This window comes from Cygnus olor, chromosome 3 (assembly GCF_009769625.2).
Source record: "Cygnus olor isolate bCygOlo1 chromosome 3, bCygOlo1.pri.v2, whole genome shotgun sequence".
Lineage (NCBI taxonomy): Eukaryota > Metazoa > Chordata > Aves > Anseriformes > Anatidae > Cygnus > Cygnus olor.
This window is the reverse complement of record NC_049171.1, coordinates 41,198,220-41,224,833: the sequence shown is the minus strand read 5'-3', so window position 1 is coordinate 41,224,833 and position 26,614 is coordinate 41,198,220. Positions and strand designations below refer to the sequence as shown.

At 41.7% G+C, this 26,614-nt stretch overlaps 1 long non-coding RNA gene across 1 annotated transcript in view; it reads left to right on the top strand.

Annotated features, from left to right (window-relative positions):
* The window catches only part of LOC121068361, a 30,989-nt gene extending 15,188 nt beyond the window's left edge, over positions 1-15,801 (top strand). The window contains exon 3 of the long non-coding RNA XR_005818831.1: positions 15,653-15,801. This is a non-coding gene — a long non-coding RNA (uncharacterized LOC121068361). The remainder of the gene's footprint in view (positions 1-15,652) is intronic.
* The last annotated feature ends 10,813 nt before the right edge of the window (positions 15,802-26,614 follow it).

Here is a 26,614-nt window from a genome sequence, read left to right as displayed (position 1 = left end):
CTTTTTTTTTTTTTTCTCTCTCTCTCCCCCCCTCCTCCCTTCCCCTCCAAATCCTGTATCCAGGAGGACTAGCTCATGTGGAAATATCCGTGGTGCAGATTTCTCAAATTAGTTGAAATCAGTCTTGTTTCCTCTTCCCCTTTTCTCTATAACATTGTAATTTCTTTCCTTTTGATCCTACCGAAGGCAGGCTATCCTCACTTAGAGTCCACTTCAAAATAGTAATGCAGGGTCATTTTCCTGCACTTTGAGTATATCATCAATATTTATACATCCCTTCAATAGCTATACCTTTCATCTGAAATCAAGTTTATGCAACTTTTCTTGCTCATAGCCTTTCATCTCTTATTTACTGTTCAGACTGAAACCTACATCCAGTTAAATCTTGCTACAACTCCATATTGTCCACTTTAAACATTTTTGAAAAAACTTATTTATAATTTCTCCTGGCCTGTCCTGCATGTTTAAGGGAATATTCCCATAAACATCTACAATGCTGTAGAAATTATCGTTCCACAAAACCTCACAAAAAACTTCTTCCCTGTAATGCTTACAAGAAGCTTCAAAAGTGCTAGGCTTCTGGTACACTGAACCCCCTGACCTAGATGTTCAGCAACAATTCTACTTCTTTCCTTTATTTCCTCAGCTTGCCTCCCTCTGCCATAAAATATATATATATATATACATTTTTATGCAAGGACTGCTTTCAATTTGTATTTGCACAGCACCTTGCACAAGGAAATCTTAACTATGATAAGGTTTTCTAACTATTAGGGATATTTATCTGATATCTCATGTCAGTGCCTGGTAAAATTATGGAGAAGATTATCCTTGAAGTTATTGAAGCGCACCTGGGGGACAATGCAGTCATCGGTCCCAGCCAACATGGGTTCATGAGGGGTAGGTCCTGTTTAACAAATTAGATTTCCTTTTATGATAAGATCACCCATCTAATTGATCAAGGGAAACCAACTGATGTAATCTTTTTGGATTTCAGCAAAGCTTTTGACACAGTTTCCCATAGGATCCTACTGGACAAAATGTCCAGTATACAGCTGGACAAAAACATCATACGATGGGTGAATAACTGGCTGATGGGTAGGGTTCAAAGGGTTATGGTAAATGGGCTGCATCAGTCTGGTGGCTGGTCACGAGTGGGGTTCCCCATGGCTCCATTTTAGGGCCAGTTCTCTCTGATGTTTTTATAAACGATTTGGATGTAGGACTAGAAGGTGTTTTGAGCAAATTTGCTGATGATACTAAACTGGGAGGAGTTGTTGACTCTGCTGAAGGTGGAAAGGCCTTGCAGAGAGATCTGGACAGATTGGAGAGCTGGGCAATCACCAGCCGCATGAAGTTTAACAAGAGCAACTGCCAGGTCCTGCATCTGGAAAGGGACAACCCTGGCTATATGTACCGATTGGGGGATGAGATGCTGGAGAGCAGCCACGCAGAGAGGGATCTGGGGGTTGTGGTTGACAGCAAGTTGAATATGAGCCAGCAGTGTGCCCTGGCAGCCAGGAGGGCCAGCCGTATCCTGGGGTGCATCAAGCATGGCGCTGCTAGTTGGTCAAGTGATTGTCCCGCTTTGCGCTGGTGCAGCCTCACCTCAAGTACTGTGTGCAGTTCTGAGCACCACGGTACAAAAAGGACGTGAAACTATTGGAGAGTGTCCAGAGAAGGGCTACAAAGATGGTGAAGGGCCTAGATGGCAAGATGTACGAGGAGTGGCTGAGGTCACTTGGCCTGTTCAGCCTGGAATAGAGGAGGCTGAGGGGAGACCTCATCGTGGTCTGACAGCTTCCTCATGAGGGGGAGTGGAGGAGAAGGTGCCGATCTGTTCTCTTTAGTGACCAGTGATAGGACCTATGGGAATGGTGTGAAGCTGAGGCAGGGGAGGTTCAGGCTGGACATCAGGAAGAGGTTCTTCACCGAGAGGGTTGTCATGCACTGAAACAGGCTCCCCAGGGATATAGTCACGGCACCAAGCCCGTCGGAGTCCAAGAAGTGTTTGGACTGTGCTCTTAGTCATATGGTCTAAAATTTTGGGTAGACCTACCTGTGTGGTGCCAGGAGTTGGACTAGATGATCCTTATGGGTCCCTTCCAACTTGGGATATTCTATGATTCTATGATTTAAATAGTAATAAAAATGTAAATTTCCTTTTTATTTTTTTTATATAAAGCACTTGTTTCTTTGAGTATCTACAAAACTCAAATGAACAAAATCTACCTTTTCTCTGGCACTTTGAAAATTCACTATGAATATAATTTTTATGCTGATTCAGTGGGATTAAATAGTGCTTTATTATTCAGTAAGAATAGCCATACATGTTACCCCATTCTTGTAGGTTAAGAAGGACGAACCTGCATTTTAGACTGAATTTTGCAACTGTCTCTACTGGGAATGGCAAGCTATTTACAGTAATTCAGGAGCATTCCTACCAGATAACTCAGCAGTGGCAAGACTGGATTATGTGTCATATTTTAAGTTACAAGGAGACAAAACGACCTAAGAAAAAAATTTTCTCCTATCAGCTCTAGTGTTTTGACTTCATATACTTAAACTGTTGTACGATTGTTTTGTTTATGTAAGCTTTAATTTTTATAAAGAAAAATAGCAGTATTATTACAGTTCAGAAGCACATAACCTTTGCATTGAATTAACTGAGTATAGTTAAAGCTGAATTAAAAATAAAAACACAGATGAGTGGTACAGAATTGTAACAACAGATTAAGGAAATATTAAAATGATATTATTTTTTTAAAAAAATCTGTATCATGAAAAAAATCAATTCTTTATAGGTACTAATGAATAGAGTATACATATGCTGTTATTGCCTTTATCTTCAGTAGAGGATATTTAACTAAACCCAGTATTTTCTCTTTCCCTTTCGCTTATAATCTGCAGACATATACATAAGCAAACAAACTTTCTTGTCAAGCTTATATAACATAAGATGCAAAAAGCTGTCACTTAATTTCATTAAGTTCAGATCCACCTCATAGGGCTGAGACATGAATTTACAGTCATTGATTGCAGCAGAAAGAACGTCACACAGTAGCCTAGAGAGCGAGTGCACTTTTAAAAAAAATGAATTTATTTCCGTAAATGTAAGTGCTGAACAACTGATTTCATTAAAAATTATGGATTTTTACATTTAGGATCTCTATTTGCATATTTTCTGAAAGCTCAAGTATTAGTTTTTGAAGTGCCATTTTAGGCAATTTTTACAGAGTGACAGATACAGATTTTCATTAGGGTTGCAACATACTTGCTTAAGATTTGAATTTTAGAGGACAAGCCCCACTAGAAAATATTTTAAATTACTATCGGGATTTAACTCCACTAGAAGAAATATGTATATTCAAGGTTATGATACCCTGAAGTTTAGTTCTGTGATAATGATGATGATGATGATTATAATAATAATAATAATAATACAGTAAAGCTTGAAAAAAAATCCAAAGTCAATAAATAAGTAACTTGCATAGAGTAACAGAAAATATTTCATCTTGCTTTGATTTGGCTGCCCGCTTTCAGGGTGGAAAAAATCATCTTAGTAGAATAAAAAAGTAAAAAATCACATGAAATGATAGAGAGATTATGCTATGCTCTACTTTCTAAACTTGTAAATCCCTGTTTTTCACTCAGTGATTTGACTTTTTTTCCTGGCCACATTCATACATTCTCATTAGTCTTATGATCCAGGTTCATAGTTCTGTCTCAGGGAAAACCTCCACTCAGGTTTTGACTCTGACCTCTGTTTTTAAATGGGGAAATGAACATAATTGATAGCTATGCTTGGCTCCCTTTGAATACAGAACACAGTGGGGGAAAGAAAAAAAAAAAAAAAAGGAAAAAAAAAAAGGAAAAAAAGTGGTTTGTATGTTTATGGGGGAAAGGAGAAAGGAGACTACAAAAGGACAAAGGATGAGGAAAGGAAGCTGGAAGATAAAGGAAAAAAAAAAAAAGAAAATCACGAGGGAACAGCAGCTCAAGATAAAATGCGATATAGTATCAGATTGCAAAAACAGACAGGAGTATAAGGAGAAAATTCCAAAAGGCACTTCCTCCAGAGATCTTGTGTCACAGATGTTACCACTGCTGAAGAAGAATAGGATTTAAACATCCATCAGAAACCTGCTGTTGTGCTGGTGGGAAAATGAATAGTTCAACATATTGCTCATCTAAACCAAAGTTACCCAGTGAAGGCTTAGAAGGCTGGGAAACTTGGGACTTTCCACTGTTTTCTTGCTCAACCAGTTGTCTGCCTTTCTCCTTCTTTTGCTCTCTCTTTGTCTTTATCTCTACAAATATATGCAATAAGTATATTTATGTACAATATATATATATACTCTACATTGGTATGTGTGCATGTATATGTGTATAGGTATAAGACAAATCTTATTTAGAAGCTGGCTGAGGTCCCAAGTGAGACTGCATGCAATAATTTCATGCATGTGTGCATTCATGCACACATTGTTTTTTATACTGAATACAAAGGATAGGTCAATGCTAATTTATTGAAGATGTCTATCAGAATTTGAAATATTTCCAGAAAGAAAAGAATAAGTAACTTTTAAAGGTTTGAAATTCGATTTGGATTCATACCCAGTGTAATTAAACAAATACAGCAATTGAGTATTGTTCTTAAAATGGTCTTGTATGTGGAATCATTTTTGCACTTTTTCTGGTGGGAAACAAAAGGATTAGACAGACTTTAGACAAAATTGCTTGAAAACTCAATGGATTTTCCATCTTCATCCCAGGAAATCTCTAGCCTGGAAAGGACTGAGAAGTGTAAGGCTCTTCCTCCTTGTAAAATAGTCCTTGTAAATCAATCTTCTGAACACAGTATGAAAAAAAAAATGTCAAAGCCCCTTTCTCAGTTTAACTTTACTGCTATTGGATTCTGTTGAAGTACATTAAGATCATTAGATTTAAAGCCAAGCCTTAATGTCTATGTTGCCTGTCACTTGAAAGAGCTGCTTATAAACTGGAGATAGCTCACGCAGGAAATACTCTCTTTCTGTTAGTGTTTAGTTGTACAATCAAATTAGTGGATTTTCTTAACTTAGTTTCTGGATTTGCAGAGCTGGTAAAACAACAAATATTCATCTCATTCTTCTTCTCTCTCTCTCTTTTTTTTTTTTTTTTAATAATATCATAAAACTATTATATGGGTTGCTAATGAGGTTCTAGGCTTTTGAACTTTGATACTTGGCTGAGGACAAATTTATCAGAGTGGAGCTGTGGTACAGCCAGCTGGAGTCTGTTGAGGTGTAGGAATCTATAGGCAGTATGTTTAAGTAAAAGCAATAAGAAGTACTGCTGTTCTTAAAACATGCTAAAAATTGTCTATGCTGGCTGGACAAAAGCTGATCATTTGTGTAGTTGCTGTCATTACTCCAGTGTAGTGCAAAGAAGGTTTTGTAACAACACAGTAAGGCACAGAAGAGAGCCTGTTTCCCTTTTTATAATTTTCTTTCATTTCTCCCTCAAAAACTCTGACCATTACTTTGCCCAGATCCACAGTTTTCCAGAGACCCATAAACTAAATGCTATTTTATGAGAAGTTCTGACAAGAACCTCATGAAGTTCAGCAAAGTCCTGGCTTTGGGGAGGAATGACCCCATACGGCACTACATGGGATTTTTGCAAAGTTGCAAAGCAACAGCATCCTGAGCTGCAAGAGAAAGAACATTGCCAGTAGGTCAGGAGAAGTGATCTTTCCCCACTAATCAGTGCTGGTGAGACACCTTTAGAATGCTGAGTCCAGATCTGGACTTGCCAGTACAAGAGAGACACAGACATACTGGAACATATCCTCCAGAGGACCACAGATATGGCTATGAAGAGACATATGTGATGAGATAATGAGACAGCTGAGACTGTTCAGCCTGGAGAAGAGAAAGCTCAGAGGGATCTAAGTAATATGTATAAATACCTGATGGAGGGGAGTACAGAAAATGCAGATGTGAGTTTGGACTAGACAATCTCCAAAGGTCCCTTCCCACCTCAACCACTCTGTGATCCTGTGATACTATGAAATAGATGATCAGCCATCAGAAAATCCTACTGGGACTCTACCCTGCACCCCTTCTTGTGGCATGACAGTGCCATTACTGCAAATACCGAACCTTTGTCTTGGTTCCAGCTGTGGACAGGGCACTCCAGTGAATAGTGTGGCTACCAGGGATTTCCAGAGGCTGATTAAATGCATAACAGCATAACAAGAGGGTCAGTATCTCATCAAAATATTTCATTTATACCTTAGTTGTATCAGAAGCCAGCTGGCTGGGGTGAGGGGAACCAGCCATGCTCAGAATACAATCGTTGCTGTGAAGTTAGAGGTAATCCCCCTCTCAGCAGGCAGGTGCTGTGAGCCATGTTGGTCCTGAGACTATGCAGCCCTTATCGTTTTCTACATTGGTGGGTGAACAGACATGTAGACATGGAGATGTACAGGTCTATTCCTGTACAGAAATACAAAACTGAATAATACTGTGTATGATGATTTATATATTTATAATCTTAAACCACTTTCTATCTTTAAGGCAGAGTAATTTTAAGAGAGTGTAACAATTTGAGATGAGGTGTCTTCTAACACTCCTCTAATATACTTTTGTAAAGAAACTATCCAAGACTTTGGAACTGGGATACCTAAAAGTGACTTTTCTCCTGTCCTTATTTAGCTAGCTGGAAGGAGATTACAGTATATAGTGTAAATTTAATGTCGTCCTGGCAGGAGGTGGCAGGTTAGGAATCCTGTCAGTCACTGATTTACTGCTTAACAGTAGGGAAAGGCTTTAGAACAAACCCCGCAGGAGCATTATAAGCACTTCTTTATTGTCAAGATGTCAGAACACAACAGAGGGTAGCCACTAAGCTTAAAAGTGATTTATGAAAAAAAGACCACCTGGAGATTATCTTATTTTTATCATTTTAAAAGGACATAAAAAGATCATTTTTGTCATATCTTTTTCCTGGTCAGTACACAAATTCACAGAGGAGCAATTTACTCATAAAAAGGCCATTGATGTTATGAAATTGTTCTAATTTCTAATGTTGCATGTCATTTATTGCTGTTACTTAGAATGACCTGCAGTACATTTTACTAAGTTACTCTCTCCCTTTTCCCACCAAATTTTAAATTTACACATTCAAACAGCTGAATTTTCCCCAAGCTGCAGGAAATACTCAGAATCTGTTAAATATTTTAGTGTCAAGAGAAATAGAGACCTGAAAGGAAGAGCGTTTTTAAAGACTGTGGCATTTTGTACTGATTTTCCATCATCATTACGTATGGGTCCAGAAAACTCTAATTTAAGACATTCTAAAATCCTAATACCAATCATATGAAATAATAGCACTTGCTATAAAGAGCCAACAATAAAAATAACCTTTGTAAAGAATAAATGCTAGTAGTAGAAGTTATAAATTGAAAACTTCAGTGTGACTGGATTAATAAAAAAATTCCTCAGAATCCCAACAAGCTATGTTTAATGTCAAGGTCAGGACTCAAGCATAAAAGCAACATAAAACAAAGCAGGGTATTATTCTTAGCAATAATAGTACCTAGTCCAAAGTTGCACTTAGAGCTGGTGTAAGGTTTTTCTTGTTTGTTTTGTTTTATTTTGTTTTGTTTTCCCTGGTATTATTACCTGGAAAATGCAGTTTGGTTTTGTAGCTACACTGTGTACCATTTATTGCATGGAACTGATTTAGACTAAATGAGAAAATAATCTTCAAATGTGTGCCATGTCTGACAGAAAACTATTTTCAGAATCTAAAATATTCAGAGTGAACCAAACACCATTTATGATTTCCAAGGAAAAATGTCCTTGGATTGTATATGAAATAAAGTAAGGCCTGGCTCAAGCTTCTCAGCACTATAGACAAAACATAATTTTCCAAAGCCAGAGAGGAGGGAGGAGAGAGCCTGCGTGGAGCCTGTTCACAAATGGAGAGCCGAAATTTCAGGATGGGGGCTGGTTCCCAGAATGCTGGGTGTGAAAGATTCTGGAGTCTTGCTTTCACTGAGAGGCTAGAAGAGATGGAGATCCAGCTACTGCTTTTTCCTAATGGGGCAGCATTCCTCCTGTTCCCAAAAGACAGTCTCAGAAATTGAGTTTTCTAGGGCTAAGGCACAGACAAAATGACTAATGCTCCTGACAGTCAGCTGCTGCCTACAGAGTAGTGGAAAAAAAAATAAAAAATAAATATATATATATATATGTTAATTCTCCGTTAATTGAGGAAATATTCCCATATTTTCATTAACAAGTGGACAGAATGATTATTGTATTTTTATTATTATTATTATTTATTATTATTATTATTTCTTCTTCTGAGGTTAGATGGAAGGATTGGACTATTTCACCTCAGATGCACGTGACTAGCACCCCTCAAAATACCAGAAATCAGGAGATAATTTTTCTTCAGACATTTTCTTCTCAGAAGCGAAGATATTCCTGGATATTCCAGGAACATAAATGGATTTTTATATCCATGCTGAAACAGAAACATGGCTACAGAACGTTTTAGGTTTGTCAGGCCAAATTAGGTATTAGGAAATCTGTGTTATTCTGTGGTGAAGTCACTGGAAATCTATGCAGGGAAGGATGGCAAAGGCTGCTGACTGCCCTGCACCATCCAGGGGATGCTCTAATGGGAAACCATTCAGGCAAAGAGAGTCAAGTTCCTATGCTTCCTGCAGCATAGCAGCTGCACAAGGAGCTGGGCTTTTGTATGGCAATAAAAAGATGTGGGGCTGCTTTTATACTCACTGCCAAAGAACCTTGTAAGGATCTGTTATATTCTAGTCTTAGCTATTCATTTTAATACTGAGCTGGCATGAACAAAGTGACATGAACTAAATCCTTTCCTTTGGATTTTATTACTTTTTGTCACTCTCTCTTGAATTCTTTTTTTTTTTTTTTTTATTCCTGTAATTAATATGCAGGATCTTAAAAGTTTATGAAATTAAGACATTGTGAAAATTTTCTAGTGCATGAAGCAATCAGCATAAACCAGACCAGCTGATCTGCAGCTCTGTTGCTCCTGTAGGATGAGGAAACACTAGGTGGAAAATATCACACCTGTAGTGATTTTTCATTTTGTCAGATTAGTCTATAGGTAAAAATGGCTTACAGCAACTCTCAGTTAAGATTTAAGTTGTCCTTGATATTATGTAAAGTTCTGACCTCTTTGTTTGTTACCTGATAATCAAACTATAGATTATTTTTTTAATTAACCAGTAAAAACTTTTAATGTGTCACTTGATTTGTTTGCTGATTTGTTTTATTTTTTTTGAGTGATAAGTTAACTATTCTGTAAAGAATCTCTATAGAAATAAACACACAAATAAATCTTGGCAATCATAATAAATTTTCTGCTCTAGCAGGGAGATTGGACTACATGATCTTTCAAGGTCCCTTCCAAGCCCTAAACATTCTGTGATTCTGTAATTTAGTCCACAGTTTTATACCATAGAAAAAAATTAAAGAGAAAAAAACAAACATAATTTCTCTTAATTATGACTCTAGAGAAATTTTCGTCTAGTTATCTGATGTTTTATAGTGAGTTTAACAATGTGAGCTTGTATAAAGATATTTTTCATTAAAGTTTAGATTTGTTCTCTATAACATTTTGAAATCTAGTCTTTTTTCCTCATCCAGAGGATTCATTATGATCAAATTATATCCTTATCTTTAATTTTCCTTATTTATATGTAAGCAAAAGAGATGGAACTCTTTGAGTGTTTCAGAGTAGACTATTTTACAATCTTAATATCATTTTTATTGATTTTACATACTTTTTTTTTTTAAGAAGAAAGTTTCACAGAAGTAAGTTAAAAGGCTTGTTGAAGGGTATAAGCAACTATTCCATAAACCATAGCTGCTATCTTAGAGACACTGGTCATTATATATTGACTAAATCTAATACACGAATATAAGTTTGACTCCCACACCATGATAACGTTTTTGTCCTTCTAGAAGACTGAAAAATTTTAATTGCTTCTATTTTCTCTCTTATTTCAGGCCAAGAACTAAGAAAGTATTTTTAAGAAACTGTAATAAAGAAAATATATTTAGATTTTGTATACAGAAGTTGTTACACAAAAGTTCTGTAAATATACTTTCTTAATATTTTGTAAGCTATTCATAAAGAATTGATAACGTTACTTATTTTGCTGAATATATCTTCTTCAATGTCGTAATTTTCTTTGTAATATAATTCTGTTGTAAGAGCAATTTACTGGCTTTTAAGATATCTATAAAACAACATAATACATGTGAAATTAAAATTGAACATTAAAGGAATCAGTTGTCTTATTTTTCTCTGAGAAAAGGCAAAGTCACCAGCATAACTGAAAGCTAGTCTGTTCAACCACTCATACTTATCATCAGGCTTATTAGTCAAATGATAGACATATTTAAGAACATTGTTTTCACATTTTTAATAAAGGACATGAGTAAGGATGTTAGGTTGAAGAAGAGAAAAATGGAGAGAAAAATGAGGCATAAAGCACCTAAAACAGTAAAAAGGAGGAAGTAGCTCTCTGTCACAGCTTATGTAGATGTTCCAAAGTGGTACTGAAGGCTGCAGAGGACTTGTTCTGTTTTATTGTATCCTCAGGATTTACTTACATAAAGTCATAAAATGGTTTGGGTTGGAAGGGACCTTAAAGATCACTGAGTTCCTGCCCCTCTGCCATGAGCAGGGATGTCACCCATGCCACCCATAAGGTTGCCTAGGGCCCCATCCAACATGAGTTTGAACACATCCAGGTATGGGGAATCCACGAGTTCACTGGGCAAAATGTTCCAGTGTCTTACCATCTTCTCAGTAAAGAATTTCCTCCTAAGATCTAATCTGAATCTCCCCTCTTTTAGTTTTAAACCACTGGCCTTTGTCCTATCACTGTCTGCCCATGTAAAGAAGTCACTCTCCATCTTAATTATAAGCCCCCTTTAAGTACTGAAAGGCTGCAATGAGGTCTCCCCAGGGCCTTCTCGTCTCCAGGCTGAACATCCCCAGCTCTCTCAGCCTTTCTTCATGGGAGAGGTGCTCCAGTCCTCTGATCATCCTCGTGGCCTTCCTCTGGACCACTCTAACAGATCTACACCCTTCATGTACCGGAGGCCTCAGACCTCAATGCAGCATTCCAGATGGGGCCTCACAAAGGTAGAGCAGAGGAGGGCAATCCCTTCCCTTGACCTGCTGGCCACCCCTCTGTTGATGCAGCCCAGGATGCTGTTGGTCTTCTGGGCTGCAAGCACGCACTTCTGGCTTATGTTAAGCTTTTTGTCTACCAAAACCCTCAAGTCTTCTGCAGGGCTGCTCTCAGTTGAGTTCTTCGTGCAGTCTGTACTTACGTCTGGGATTGCCCCAACCCAGGTGCAGCACCTTGCACTTAGACTTGTTGAACCTCTTTGGGTTCACATGGGCCCACTTTTCTAGATTGTCCAAGATCCTTTAGATGGCACCCCTTCCTTCTGATGCATGAACTGCATGACTCAGCTTAGTGTCACCTGCGAACTTGCACAGCAACAAGACACCACCAGTCACAAGACAGAACTCTGAGGGACACCTCTCATCACCTTGTCAGATAGCTAAGTGGAAGTTAAAGCACTTAGCTATAGCAGTTCTGTATACATTTCTCTATGCTATTCACACAAGAATCTATTTTATTCTATAGGATCAAATTCAGCATTTTCTTAAATTTCTTTCAATTTTGGATCAGACCCAATGCAGATAAAAGAAGAGGAATCGATTGATATGCATTAAACTCTATGTAGCAAGAGGATAGAATCAGACACACTAACACAGACATTGGGGATTAGAAAAACTCAAATTTAAATCCAGCTACCCATCTCGCTGTGCTGTTTCTGTGCATTCTCTGAAACCAAGGTGTTCTGTGGTAGTCCTATGTCTCCTCTATCTACTGGCTCAGAGTAGCCAACAAACTGGCAATTGAGAAAAATCCTTTTTTTTTTTTTTTTTTTTTTTTTTCCAGAGTCAAAAGCATTTTTCCAGGAGAGGTAGGAATAAAGATAAAGGGTCAGCAATAATTCAAATGCTGCTCCTGGTCTTTGAAATGTGCTTCAGTTCTTTGCATCTGCTGCTGATGCCTGCTGAGAGTTTTCATATTAAGGTGAAAGAAGAAAGAGAAGGGACATAAAGCAGCTCTAGGGAAAGCAGAGAAGGCAGAGAAGAACAGGGAAAGGGAGTAAGATTGACAGTGGGAACAAGACCGAACATTTTATTTGACTTATCATAGAAAACAACTTGTGATGGTTTGTTATGGGATGAGGCAGTTCCTCCCTCTTCCTTCTATCAGATATAGAAAATCAACCTAGTCTGTGCAGACTACTATGAGCTTAACAGGGAAATGTTTCTCATTACAGATAAGTTTTTCAAAATTCCTCATTAATACTAAGGCAGCCAGTAAGCTTCAGGATCATCTTGCAGATATTTAGACCAAGAAAAGAGGAAAAAAAGGTCATTCTTGCAGAAATGCTAAAGTATATAGCTAATTGTAGCCACTCACAACCCTGCAGCTGTATTTACCAGTTATCTATTTAAATAAAGGCATCATTGTAGACTAGGGTCCTGGCCAGTTGAGACATATTTCATTTTGGCAGCTAAATAATTCCAGGTGCATCTCATTTTTTAGATGGAAGCCATTTGAGATTGCAGGTAATGTTAGCATGTGCCAATAAGTCTTTATTTTACATATGGGGAAGTGGAACACTGAGGAAAAAAGGTTTTGCCTAAAATGCACAGTACATCCTTAGCACAACTAAGCTTTAAATCATTATATAAATCATATCACTTTATTAACATGGGATCAACTTCTCTACTTTACCTGATCTGTGAATCTGATCTGTAAGTATCATGTTGTATTGCAATTCCCAAGGTATGATCCTAAGTAAGAATAAAAGTTTATTGTGATAGTTTCTAGTTCAAATAAATGCATAAATAAATAAAAATGAAGGTAATGTTCTAGATCTATGACAAAAGACAAGTGCTAGAAGAGATGGACAGCTGTGATCAGTGGTAGCATGAGGAACATAAGTCGTAAAACAAAGATTGCCACGTGGTAATCAGTAATCTCAGTGAACTACTTCTGTAGCCATTCTGGAAGTTGTCATCCTTTAGGCACTTACTATATTACATTTTTCAACGTGTTACAGAATTTTAGGGGAAATACCTCTCAGTATTTTGCCTTGCCAATATCTTTTCTTGAAGATTTTTAGTTGGGAGAGAAAGATCATGTAAAACATATTGTTCTGGGATCATTAAATGTTTTAAAATCACACAGGGAGATAATAAATAAATAAATATTTAAACAAATCTCATCTTAGAGAATACTAAAGCTTTGGGGCCTATTTAACAGCATGTTCCATAATAAAATGCTAAACCAGTGTAATTTTGTTTAATCTTCCTTGCTTTTTTTTTTCCCCCTTCCCTCTTGATTTTCTCTGTCATGCAATAACCTGGTTATTTTTAATGAAAACTAAAACAGAGGAACAGAATGTTTAAGTGTACAGCTCAACTAAGACTGCTGAATGACTCGGTAAACAAATCTTATTTGTAGATATGCTGTATCCAAACGCTTCAAATTCAAAAGAAAGTAACATTTTAAATATTTGAGCTGGGGTGTAAGAGGTATGTAGAAAATATGAAGGCCAGCTTGTGCTAAAAGGGATTGCTGGTGATTACGCTCTTAGCATGCAAATCTCTTACGCAGATCTGAAAATACCATTTTGACATGTTGCAACATTGGAATCATATCTTTTCATTCTTCTAATCTTTCTAAAACTGTAGAATAGCATATAGTTTTTAGGAGAAAAAAAAGTTGAAACAATATAATGCAAATCACACACATCGGTTCAATTGTTCTTCAGAGGAACTGAAGGTCCCTTTTAGGTGTTATGTTTCTTTTTTCCCATTGTTGAGATTATCTAGTTTTGAACAGGTGGAGTAAATGAAATGATGGTGTGAAAAAATGACAGACATTAAGGGGGAGTCTAATGAAATGTGTAAAAAATATTAGTGGTCTGTGAACTCTTAACTCAGCAATGCTCTGTCAGAATACTGTGGTTGGCAAAGTCTTTAGAAAGCTTTTCTCTTATAGGAAGCCAGTGTAATCCAGATATTCATACTCTGCTTTCCAAATTTGTTGTTATTCTATTAGAGTAATTCTTAGAAATATTCTCTACTATCTACTCTCTCCTTCACCTACTTCCTGATTTTGGTGGTACTGTGGCCATGCATTCTCTGCCTCCAATTTTGTTTTGGAGAATACCCTTCAGGCTGCTTCAGGCTCTCTCATTGTGCCTGCCCACTGCTTCCCAGTTCCCCTACCCCACAGATAAGTGATGTGGTGTTGTGGCTCTCACTCAGCAGACTCCCAGCTTTATTGTGAGACAGAGGCTAACAGTTCTTGCTAAGTTCAGGATTCAGACAAACAGCTCTTTAGTACAAGAGGTAGTTGCTACTGAGCTCAGGGGAGGGGAGGCTACGCCATCCAGTCTCTCAGGGAGGAGAACAGTTGCTTCCCTCAGTTCTGGCACCATCGCCTGATTTCAGATCTCAGTGGGAGGTGTAAGGCAAGAATTCCTTTTGGTATGCCGAGGTAATTCTCTACTTGGCTTCTGATAAAACCTGCAAGATGGACTTTTTCCTCCCTACTTACTGCACTCAAGTGGACAGCCATCTTTAGGGAAAAAAAGTAGGGGGTATAAGTAGCATACTGATACCTACTGCTGATACAGAGTGGCAGTGAGACCTGAAGACATGGCATATAGCAGCAACCTGAAAAGTAAAGTAAGAATTCTACAGAATATGGATCAGGAAAGAAATGTGCACCACCCCTACTGCTAGATTAAAGGTGTAGCAACAGTAATAAGAATAATCAGTTAAATACAGTAGTTATAAAATGACCGCTAGGATTAAATCAATGCACAAGTTGGATTTCATCAGCTATGTCTCAAAGGTATATATAAATAAAATATATTTAGAATGATAAAAAAGTGGATGGGAAATGACCAAACATCAATATATGTTGATTCTGCAATTGGAATAAGAAGGGCCTCCACCAGAAAACATAAACTGTAGAGTGTCAGTCCATCCACAGTAAACTCTCTGGGCTGTGGCTCAGCTGTGAACAGCCAATCACCCATGGATGTTGCTATCAGCCCTAAGCTTCAGAGAAATAAGTAAATGAGTAAGAAATATACAGAAGCCTAGTAAACAAGCAAAGTTCAAAGTAGCCAGAATGGTTTCAGCGTAGTAAATAAAATCTGTCAGTAGAGTTACAAAAAAGCAAAATGTCACAAATGGCGGGAGATTAAAAAAATAAATCTAGCAAGTGCAAATGGAATGGGATGCACCACATCTTGTAGGTAAGAACATAACTGGAAAACAACAACAACAACAACAAAAACACTCCTTAGACTACTTATTTCATCAAGCTTTTCATCAAGCTTTTCATCAAGATTTAAGACGGGAAGTCTGAATTTGAAGAACCTGTTAACAGCAATCAGTTAGCTGAAGGTGTCTGGGTAAACTGTGATTCTGTGATTCTGTAAACATTCCTGTTTATTCTCAAAAGTGTGTTTTCTGCTTACTGTTTCAGGGTGAAGTGAGCTGGAGAACATTTGTGACTACACTATATAAAGCATCATTGGAAAAGACACAAGTCCCAAAACACCATGCTATTCTTCCAATGATGAATCTTCATAGCTTGAGGAACACTATTTCTTCTCAGTACTTGCAATATCAAAGGTATTATGTTAGTATATGTCCCAATTATCCTGTTAAGGGCATTGCATTGCAGAAATTGTTATTGTAGGATCTGAATAGCTAAATTTCTTTTTCTCATCTGTCTTATTTTTCACATGTAATTTTCATCACCAACAATTGTTTTCAAGCACAGTAAGTAGCAATCTGTTTCACTCATACCTACACCTCAAGAGGATAATAGCAATGCTGAACCTGGCATTTCTCTAAGCTTTGTAATACTCAGACTCTCTAACTTCCAATATTCAGGTATCCCTGGACAAATTCTTGCAAGAGGGCAATTTTTGTTCATTTAATGAGGCACATCATCTCATAATGGAAGCAGTAACAAAAATATTTGGTTATGCACAGGATATGCGCAGCAAAATGGTAACAGAGGTCAGGAAAAGAAGAAATCTGCCTGAAGTAATGTTTTCATTGCTCGTATCCAATGACTGAAAATTTCTACTTACTTTGCTGCTGAACTTGCTTCTGGATGTCAAGGAAGACGGACAACATTCTGGAGACATGCTCTAGCATACAGGAAGAAGCTGGCCATGCCTTTTGCCATGGACACAGCAGATGAGTGACCCTTCAGATGATCTGTCCTCAGTGGTTTCTTACAAGCAGCCACCTTTTCTTAGGTGGTATTTCATGAAAATTTTGGACTTATTTTGTATGAACTTGTCCTGGTTTCAGTTAGGACAGAGTTAATTTTCCTCCTAGTAGCTGGCAGGGTGCTATGTTTTGGATTAGAATGAGAAGAGCGCTGATAACATGCTGATGTTTTAATTGTTGTAGAGCAGTGCTTACACCAAGCCAAGGACTTTTCAGCCTCTCTCTGTCCTGCTAGCGAGCAGGCTAGGGATGCAGCAGGAGCTGGGAGGGGACAGACCCAGGACAGCTGACCCAAACTGGCCAAAGGGGTATTCCATACCATCTGACGTCATGCTGAACAATATATAGGGGTGGCTAGCCGGGGTGGAGGGGGGGGCCGGCTGCTCGGGGATAGGCTGGGCATCGGTCAACGGGTGGTGAGCAATTGCATTGTGCATCACTTATTTCGTACACATTATTACTATTAATACTATTATTATTATTATTATTATTGTTATTCTTTTCCCTGTCTTAATAAACTGTCTTTATCTCAACTCACAGGCTTCACTTTCCCGTTTCTCTCCCCCATCCCGGAGAGGGAGGGGGGAGGGTGAGCGAACGGCTGTGTGGTGTTTGACTGCCAGCCGGGCTAAACTACAACAGCCCATTTGGCGCCCAACGTGGGGCTCGAAGGGTTGAGATATCGACAGATTTGACCAGAGTGTGTTAAACTAAAATTGGTATAAGTATTCGACCTGCTTAATAGTTGCTAGTCACAATGTTGATTGCCTTAATCTCAAGTCTGCCGTGCCTGTTTCCCAAATTGAGTTTTATAGCAAGTTACTTTCTGTATGTGCTCCCTGTCGTGCTGTTTATCCTTTCCGGGCCCTGGTTTAAGATTGTTATGGTACTGTGTGGTGTAACGATGGCTTATGAAATGATGAGGTATCTGGTCATGACTCTAACCTGGTATTTGTACTCAGCACTGTCGACGACTCTATACTTCGGAAACCATATCTCAGAAACTATTAGCAATTACACCTATTGCCTTTTTTCATCAGGGAGTCAGTCTCTGGACGGGACAGGGGAAGATATTCTTTCCTACCTGTTCACTCTCCTTTCCTCCTTCACCACCCTCTTATCCCCCGAGCTAGTTACTGTAGCTCTCCAAGATGTTGAATATCCTTGGGATACTCAGACCAGCATGTTCTTGTTGTTATGTCTCCTGAATGCGCTTCAGGTTTTGTTTAAGGTTAAACAACTACTTAGGAATCTCATCCGGAGATCTGTCTTGAGGCGGGATATTTGCGAGTGGCAGGGAGTGTGGGAGGATATGGGCAGGTTTCTAGGGCAGTGGGCACCTCCAGTGTTTTGGACATTCACCCCTGAACAACTGCAAAATCCTAAAAAACTGGTAGAATGCTTGAAAAAAAGGTGTCATGACTCTGGCAGTTCCAAAGTGACACAAATCACTGTGGCGTGCTGGGGTCTGGCTTGTGCCTATCGAGCTGCAATTGATGCTACTATCAACCTAGTGACAGACCCTGCGGCCGTTCCAGTCCCGGCTCCTGCAGCCACTCCAGCTCCACCTCCCACAGCCGTTCCGGCTCCAGCTCCCGCAGCCGTTCCAGCTCCAGCTCCCGCAGCTGTCCCGGCTCCAGCTCCCGCAGCCGTTCCAGCTCCCGCAGCCGTCCCGGCTCCAGCTCCCGCAGCCGTTCCGGCTCCAGCTCCCGCAGCTGTCCTGGCTCCAGCTCCCGCAGCCGTTCCAGCTCCCGCAGCCGTCCCGGCTCCAGCTCCCGCAGCCGTTCCAGCTCCAGCTCCCGCAGCCGTTCCAGCTCCAGCTCCCGCAGCTGTCCCGGCTCCAGCTCCCGCAGCCGTTCCAGCTCCCGCAGCCGTCCCGGCTCCAGCTCCCGCAGCTGTCCCGGCTCCAGCTCCCGCAGCCGTTCCAGCTCCCGCAGCCATTCCGGCTCCAGCTCCCGCAGCCGTCCCGGCTCCAGCTCCCGCAGCCGTTCCCACTCCTGTGGCTGGGTCAGAGAAACGAACTGTAGCAGTGCAAGTTGCCCCTGCAGAGGGTACTCCAACCCCTGTGGCAGACCCTGTGGCTGGGTCGGAGAAACGAACTGTAGCAGTGCAAGTTGCCCCTGCAGAGGGTATTCCAACCCCTGTGGCAGACCCTGTGGCTGGGTCGGAGAAACGAACTGTAGCAGTGCAAGTTGACCCTGCAGAGGGTATTCCAACCCCTGTGGCAGACCCTGTGGCTGGGTCGGAGAGGCGAGCTGTAGCAGTGCAAGTTGCCCCTGTAGAAAAGGTGAAAAAATGGTATAGAGACTCAGGTCGTTTAGAACGCAGAAAGTCTTCTGCTAAGTCTGGGTCTGGAGAAGACGAAGCTGGGCCATCAAGTGTGCAGGAGGATGAAGATGAGGATGAGGATGTCAGTAAGTCAACAGTAACTACCCGAACCCTATACCAGCGTGAGCTACGAGATGTGCGAAAAGATTTTGGTCGCTGTATAGGTGAACAGCTTGTCACCTGGCTGCTCCGGTGCTGGGACACTGGAGCCAATGGTGTGGAATTAGAGGGCAGGGAAGCCAAGCGGTTGGGATCCCTTGCTAGAGATGCAAGCATTGACAAAGCAATTGGAGATGGAGCACGATCTCACAGCCTCTGGAGGCGTCTCCTGTTAGCTGTGAAGGGAAGGTATCCCTACAAGGAAGAACTTGTATGTGTACCAGTCAAGTGGACCACCATGGAGAAGGGAATTCAGTACCTGAGGGAATTAGCCGTACGGGAAGTAATTTATAAGGACTTAGACGATGCACAAACATCCACAGATCCAGATGAAGTCCAGTGTACTCGACCCATATGGCGGAAGTTTGTACGGAATGCACCATCAACATGGGCCAGCACATTGGCAATAATAACCTGGAAAAACGGTGAAGATCCCACAGTGGGTGACATGGCTAAACAACTCCGGGAGTACGAAGGAAATCTCTCCTCTTCCCTACAGGCCTGCGTCTCGGCTGTGGAGAAACTCTCTGAAGAGGTCCACCAACTTAAAGAGAATTTATCTTCCCCCCCACCTGAACGAACCAGTGGCCACCAACTAAAAGAGAATACTTTGGAGAAACTTTTTGAAGAGGTCCACCAACTTAAAGAGAGTGTATTTTCTTCCCCACCTGTACAAACCAGCGTCTCGGCTATTAGGGGTAAACGTGCATCCGTGCAAAGAAGACAATATGGTGGGTACACACCCCGCACCACCCTGTGGTTTTACCTACGTGACCATGGAGAGGACATGAGAAAATGGGATGGAAAATCTACTGAGACCCTAGAGGCACGGGTACGTGAGTTGCAAAAGAAAACAATTGGGAGAAAGGGGTTCTCTGAAAAGTTTGCTGCTCCAACTTCTAGCAGGCAGTCTTTTAAACACAGAAATGAAGATTCTGACCAGGACTAGAGGGGCCCTGCCTCCAGCCAGGGGGAGGAAAGGGACAACCGAGTTTATTGGACTGTGTGGATTCGATGGCCTGGCACGTCTGACGCACAGAAGTATAAGGCTCTAGTAGACACCGGTGCACAATGTACTCTAATGCCATCAAGCTGTAAGGGGCCAGAGCCCATCTGTATTTATGGCGTGACAGGGGGATCCCAGCAGTTAACTGTGTTGGAAGCTGAAGTGAGTCTAACCGGAAATGAGTGGCAAAAGCACCGTATTGTGACTGGCCCGGATGCTCCGTGCATCCTTGGCATAGACTATCTTAGAAGAGGATATTTCAAGGACCCAAAAGGGTTCCGCTGGGCTTTTGGCATAGCTGCCTTAGAGACAGAGGACATTAAACAGTTGTCTACCTTGCCCGGTCTCTCAGAGGACTCTTCTGTTGTGGGGTTGCTGAGGGTTGAAGAACAGCAAGTGCCAATCGCTACCACAACTGTGCACCGGCGGCAATATCGCACCAACCGAGACTCCCTGATTCCCATCCACGAGCTAATTCGTCAACTGGAGAGCCAAGGAGTGATCAGCAAGACCCATTCACCTTTTAATAGTCCCATATGGCCAGTGCGAAAGTCTAATGGTGAGTGGAGACTAACAGTGGACTATCGTGGCCTGAACGAAGTCACGCCACCACTGAGTGCTGCAGTGCCGGACATGCTAGAACTCCAGTACGAACTGGAATCAAAGGCAGCCAAGTGGTATGCCACAATTGATATTGCTAATGCATTTTTCTCCATCCCTCTAGCAGCAGAGTGCAGGCCACAGTTTGCTTTCACTTGGAGGGGAGTCCAATATACTTGGAATCGGCTGCCCCAGGGGTGGAAACATAGCCCTACCATTTGCCATGGTCTGATCCAGTCTGCGCTGGAGCAGGGGGAGGCTCCTGAACACCTGCAGTACATCGATGACATCATTGTGTGGGGTGACACTGCAGAGGAAGTTTTCGAGAAAGGGAAGAAAATAGTCCAAATCCTTCTGAAGGCCGGTTTTGCCATAAAACAAAATAAAGTTAAAGGACCTGCACGAGAGATCCAGTTTTTAGGAATAAAATGGCAAGATGGACGTCGTCAAATCCCAATGGATGTGATCAACAAAATAACAGCTATGTCTCCACCAACTAGCAAGAAGGAAACACAAACTTTCCTAGGTGTCGTGGGGTTTTGGAGAATGCATATTCCAAATTACAGTCTGATTGTAAACCCGCTCTACCAAGTAACTCGTAAGAAGAATGCTTTTGAATGGGGCCCTGAGCAACGACAAGCCTTTGAACAAATTAAACAGGAAATAGTTCATGCAGTAGCCCTTGGGCCAGTCCGAACAGGACCAGATGTAAAGAACGTGCTCTACACCGCAGCCAGGGAGAATGGTCCCACCTGGAGCCTCTGGCAGAAAGAACCTGGGGAAACTCGAGGTCGACCCCTGGGGTTTTGGAGTCGGGGATACAGAGGATCTGAGGCCCGCTATACTCCAACCGAAAAGGAGATATTGGCAGCATATGAGGGAGTTCGATCTGCTTCGGAAGTGGTCGGTACTGAAGCGCAGCTCCTCCTGGCACCCCGACTGCCGGTACTGGGTTGGATGTTCAGAGGAAGGGTCCCCTCTACACATCATGCAACTGATGCTACATGGAGCAAGTGGGTTGCACTGATTACTCAGCGGGCTCGAATAGGAAACCCCAGTCGCCCAGGAATCCTGGAAGTGATTATGGACTGGCCAGAAGGCAAGTACTTTGGGATATCATCATCAGAGGAGGTGGTCCGTGCTGAAGAAGCCCCACTGTACAACAAGCTACCAGAAAATGAGAAGAAATATGCCCTGTTCACTGATGGGTCCTGTCGTATTGTGGGAAAGCATCGGAGATGGAAAGCTGCTGTATGGAGTCCTACACGACGAGTTGCAGAAGCTGCTGAGGGAGAAGGTGAATCGAGTCAGTTTGCAGAAGTGAAAGCCGTTCAGCTGGCCTTAGATATTGCTGAACGAGAAATGTGGCCAGTTCTCTATCTCTATACTGATTCATGGATGGTAGCAAATGCCCTGTGGGGGTGGCTACAGCAATGGAAGCAGAACAACTGGGAACGCCAGGGCAAACCCATCTGGGCTGCTGCATTGTGGCAAGATATTGCTGCCCGGGTAGAGAAGCTGGTTGTAAAGGTACGCCATGTAGATGCTCATGTGCCCAAGAATCGGGCTACTGAAGAACATCAAAACAACCAGCAGGTGGATCAGGCTGCTAAGATTGAAGTGGCTCAGGTGGACCTGGACTGGCAACATAAAGGTGAATTATTTATAGCCCGATGGGCCCATGACACCTCAGGCCATCAAGGTAGAGATGCAACATACAGATGGGCTCGTGACCGAGGGGTGGACCTGACCATGGACACTATAGCACAGGTTATTCATGATTGTGAAACCTGTGCTGCAATTAAACAAGCCAAACGGTCAAAGCCTCTCTGGTATGGAGGACGATGGCTGAAATACAAATATGGAGAGGCCTGGCAGATTGATTACATCACACTCCCCCAAACCCGTAACGGCAAGCGCCACGTACTTACAATGGTGGAAGCAACCACCAGATGGCTGGAAACATATCCTGTGCCCCATGCCACCGCCCGGAACACTATCCTGGGCCTTGAAAAGCAAGTCCTATGGCGACATGGCACCCCAGAAAGAATTGAGTCAGACAATGGGACTCATTTCCGAAACAACCTTATAGACACTTGGGCCAAAGAACATGGTATTGAGTGGGTGTATCACATCCCTTATCATGCACCAGCCTCCGGGAAAGTTGAACGATACAATGGACTGTTAAAGACTACACTGAAAGCAATGGGTGCTGGGACATTCAAAAATTGGGAAACACATTTGGCAAAGGCCACCTGGTTAGTCAATACTAGAGGATCTGCCAACCGAGCTGGACCTGCCCAATCAAACCTGTTACGCACTGTAGAAGGGGATAAAGTTCCTGTAGTGCACGTAAGAAACATGCTGGGTAAGACAGTCTGGGCTACTCCCGCCTCAGGAAAAGGCAAGCCCATTCGTGGGATTGCTTTTGCTCAGGGACCTGGATGCACTTGGTGGGTAATGCAAAAGAATGGGGAGGTCCGGTGTGTACCTCAAGGGGACCTAATACTGGGTGAGAATAGCCCATGAGTTGAATTATAGTATGTTAATTATCATATAACACTGTATGTCATTGCTACCATGGTTGCTATATATCATAGATGAAAATGGTGATTAATTAGAAGGTATTGGAAAGAGTGTAACCTGAGCATGACATAAATGGTATGGAATAAGGGGTGGATATCTGTCCTGGTTTCAGTTAGGACAGAGTTAATTTTCCTCCTAGTAGCTGGCAGGGTGCTATGTTTTGGATTAGAATGAGAAGAGCGCTGATAACATGCTGATGTTTTAATTGTTGTAGAGCAGTGCTTACACCAAGCCAAGGACTTTTCAGCCTCTCTCTGTCCTGCTAGCGAGCAGGCTAGGGATGCAGCAGGAGCTGGGAGGGAACAGACCCAGGACAGCTGACCCAAACTGGCCAAAGGGGTATTCCATACCATCTGACGTCATGCTGAACAATATATAGGGGTGGCTAGCTGGGGTGGAGGGGGGGGCCGGCTGCTCGGGGATAGGCTGGGCATCGGTCAACGGGTGGTGAGCAATTGCATTGTGCATCACTTATTTCGTACACATTATTACCATTAATACTATTATTATTATTATTGTTGTTGTTATTCTTTTCCCTGTCTTAATAAACTGTCTTTATCTCAACTCACAGACTTCACTTTCCCGTTTCTCTCCCCCATCCCGGAGAGGGAGCAGGGAGGGTGAGCGAACAGCTGTGTGGTGTTTGACTGCCAGCCGGGCTAAACCACAACAGTAGATCTAGATTTAAAGAGAGTATTAGGGATATAACAGGTTATAAAGAGGGATTTAGATTAAAGTGGGTAGATTTCCATTAGAAATTAAACATATATATATATTTACTCTGAGGCTGTTGAAGCACTAGAACTGGGCATCAAAGAAATGCTATTAGAAGATCACGTTAGCATAAATATTGGTGGATAATGTGAGGAGGAACAATCTGTTCAGTAAGTGACACATTCTTCTTTATATACTTTACAGAGTAATAATTCATGTAAAGTTGCCCAGAGAGGTTGTTGATCCCTGGAAGTGTTCAAGGTCAGGTTGGATGGGGCTGTGAGCAACCTGGTCTAGCAGAAGGTGTCCCTGCCTGTGGCAGGGGGGTTGGAACTGGATGATCTATAAGGTCCCTTCCAACCCAAACCATTCTATGATTCTATGACAAGAGGTCTCAAGAAAAATCAAATACACTTTTTTTTGAATTAGCAGGAGCACAAAAAAATATGAACTGATTTAAATGAATTATTACTCTGGAAAGATAAAGATTCATGAAGTAAAAAAGTCCCTTTTTAACAATACTGGGACAAATGAAGAGCTGGCACAGTGCAGCAACATAAGGAGGACTTAGCTGTATTTAGGACAAAGCAGAGAACAATTGTTTTGTTATTGTAAGAGGATCTTCCCTGAGACTAGACTAACTGCTAATTTAAAGCACCTGACTAGTGATTGCCGATTATTAAATACTTGTTCTCTTCTGTGCATGTAGGTAAAACTGTCCTTTTTCCAATTGAATATCATCAGTTCTCTAGAAACTACCCATTAAGGCCACTGGTTAAAATACTATACTCCATTTAATGGAAAGAAAAGTTCTTTTACTGTGAATTTGTCTAATTTATTTATATTTCTGTATGTTAATTTACTAACTATATGGAATAACTATATGGAATTAGTCAAAAGCTTTTTCTGCTGCATTGCTTTGAGGGACATGTAGAAACACAGAGGGAAGCACTGCGGCCCTGAGAACAGCAGGAGTAGGAACAGAGTTTACATGGCAGCCTACAAGGCCCCAAGAATGTCTCCTTGTGAACACAGCATGGCTGGTATTAAGCAGGTTGAGAGGATGTCAGCTTGAAGAAGGAGTGAGCCTAGGGACAGTCACTTAAGTTAAATGCTGGAGAAGCCATTAGCAGCAAAGCTCTTGAGTTTGTGCTGCCAGGAGTAAAAGAAAGATGAGAACTAATCTTTGCATAGATACCTTATAATCAGAAATTGATTTCCCATAGATCCTTTATGCTTTGTAGGCACTGCTCCCTAGGCTTAGCCATAAATATCCTCTCTTTATTTCCCTCTGTTCACCTCCATTCTTCTTTTGACCTCCATCCCACCACAAAATGTCTTTTTCAAAGTAGTTGAAGATCAAACTGGCTGAGGAGTATTTAGATGAGAAAAACTACAGTTGTTGTAGTGGGCTGGAGGTTCTGTTTAGTGTCCCCCCTAACCTGCCCCACCCCCCCATTCCCACCCCCAGAAAACTAAAATATGTGTCACTTCATGTTTCAAAAATAACTTTGCAACAAACATTTAAAAAGTATGTAAAAGAAGAAGAGGTTAACATATCCGGCTGAGATCATTATTCTGAAATACATTTTGTAATCAGTTAACCAGCACAAAAAGATAAAACTCTGTTCATCTGCATGCACCATTATGGAAAGAAATTGAATCCTTTTACTGTACTATATACACTGTTATGGGTCAGTTTCCAACTTCAAACACACACCTCCACATTTCTTGAAAATATCCAAAACAACCACAAAGCCATATGTTTAGAGATTCACAGAAACACTCAACTGGAATTAAAATGTGATCCTTATTACCTCAACTATATCAAACAAACTGTGTTCATTGTGGTTAAATGCCGTATGGAAATAAATCTGAATAGCAGTAAGACTAACAGACACAGACACAGACACAGATTTCTAGGTTGGAAGAGACCTCAAGATCATCTAGTCCAACCTCCGACCTAACACTAAGTACTCCACTAAACCATATCGCTAAGCTCTACATCTAAACGTCTTTTAAAGACCTCCAGGGATGGTGACTCCACCACCTCCCTGGGCAGCCCGTTCCAATGCTTAATAACCCTTTCGCTAAAGAAGTACTTCCTAACATCCAACCTAAAACTCCCCTGTCGCAACTTTCGCCCATTCCCCCTCGTCCTCTCACCAGGCACGTGGGAGAATAGACCAACCCCCACCTCTCTACAGCCTCCTTTAAGGTAACTGTAGAGAGCGATAAGGTCGCCCCTGAGCCTCCTCTTCTCCAGGCTAAACAACCCCAGCTCCCTCAGCCGCTCCTCGTAAGACTTGTTCTCCAGACCCCTCACCAGCTTGGTCGCCCTTCTCTGGACTCGCTCGAGCACGTCCATGTCCTTCCTGTAGCGAGGGGCCCAAAACTGAACACAGTACTCAAGGTGCGGCCTCACCAGAGCCGAGTACAGGGGGACAATCACTTCCCTAGACCTGCTGGCCACACTGCTTCTTATACAGGCCAGGATGCTGTTGGCCTTCTTGGCCACCTGAGCACACTGCTGGCTCATATTCAGCCGACTATCAACCAGTACTCCCAGGTCCTTCTCCGCCAGGCAGCTTTCCAGCCACTCATCTCCCAGCCTGTAGCGCTGCTTGGGGTTGTTGCGCCCCAGGTGCAGGACCCGGCACTTGGCCTTGTTGAACTTCATACAGTTGACCTCAGCCCATCGCTCCAGCCTATCCAGATCCTCCTGCAGAGCCTTCCTGCCCTCGAGCAGATCGACACACGCACTTAGCTTGGTGTCATCTGCAAACTTCCTGAGGGTGCACTGGACGC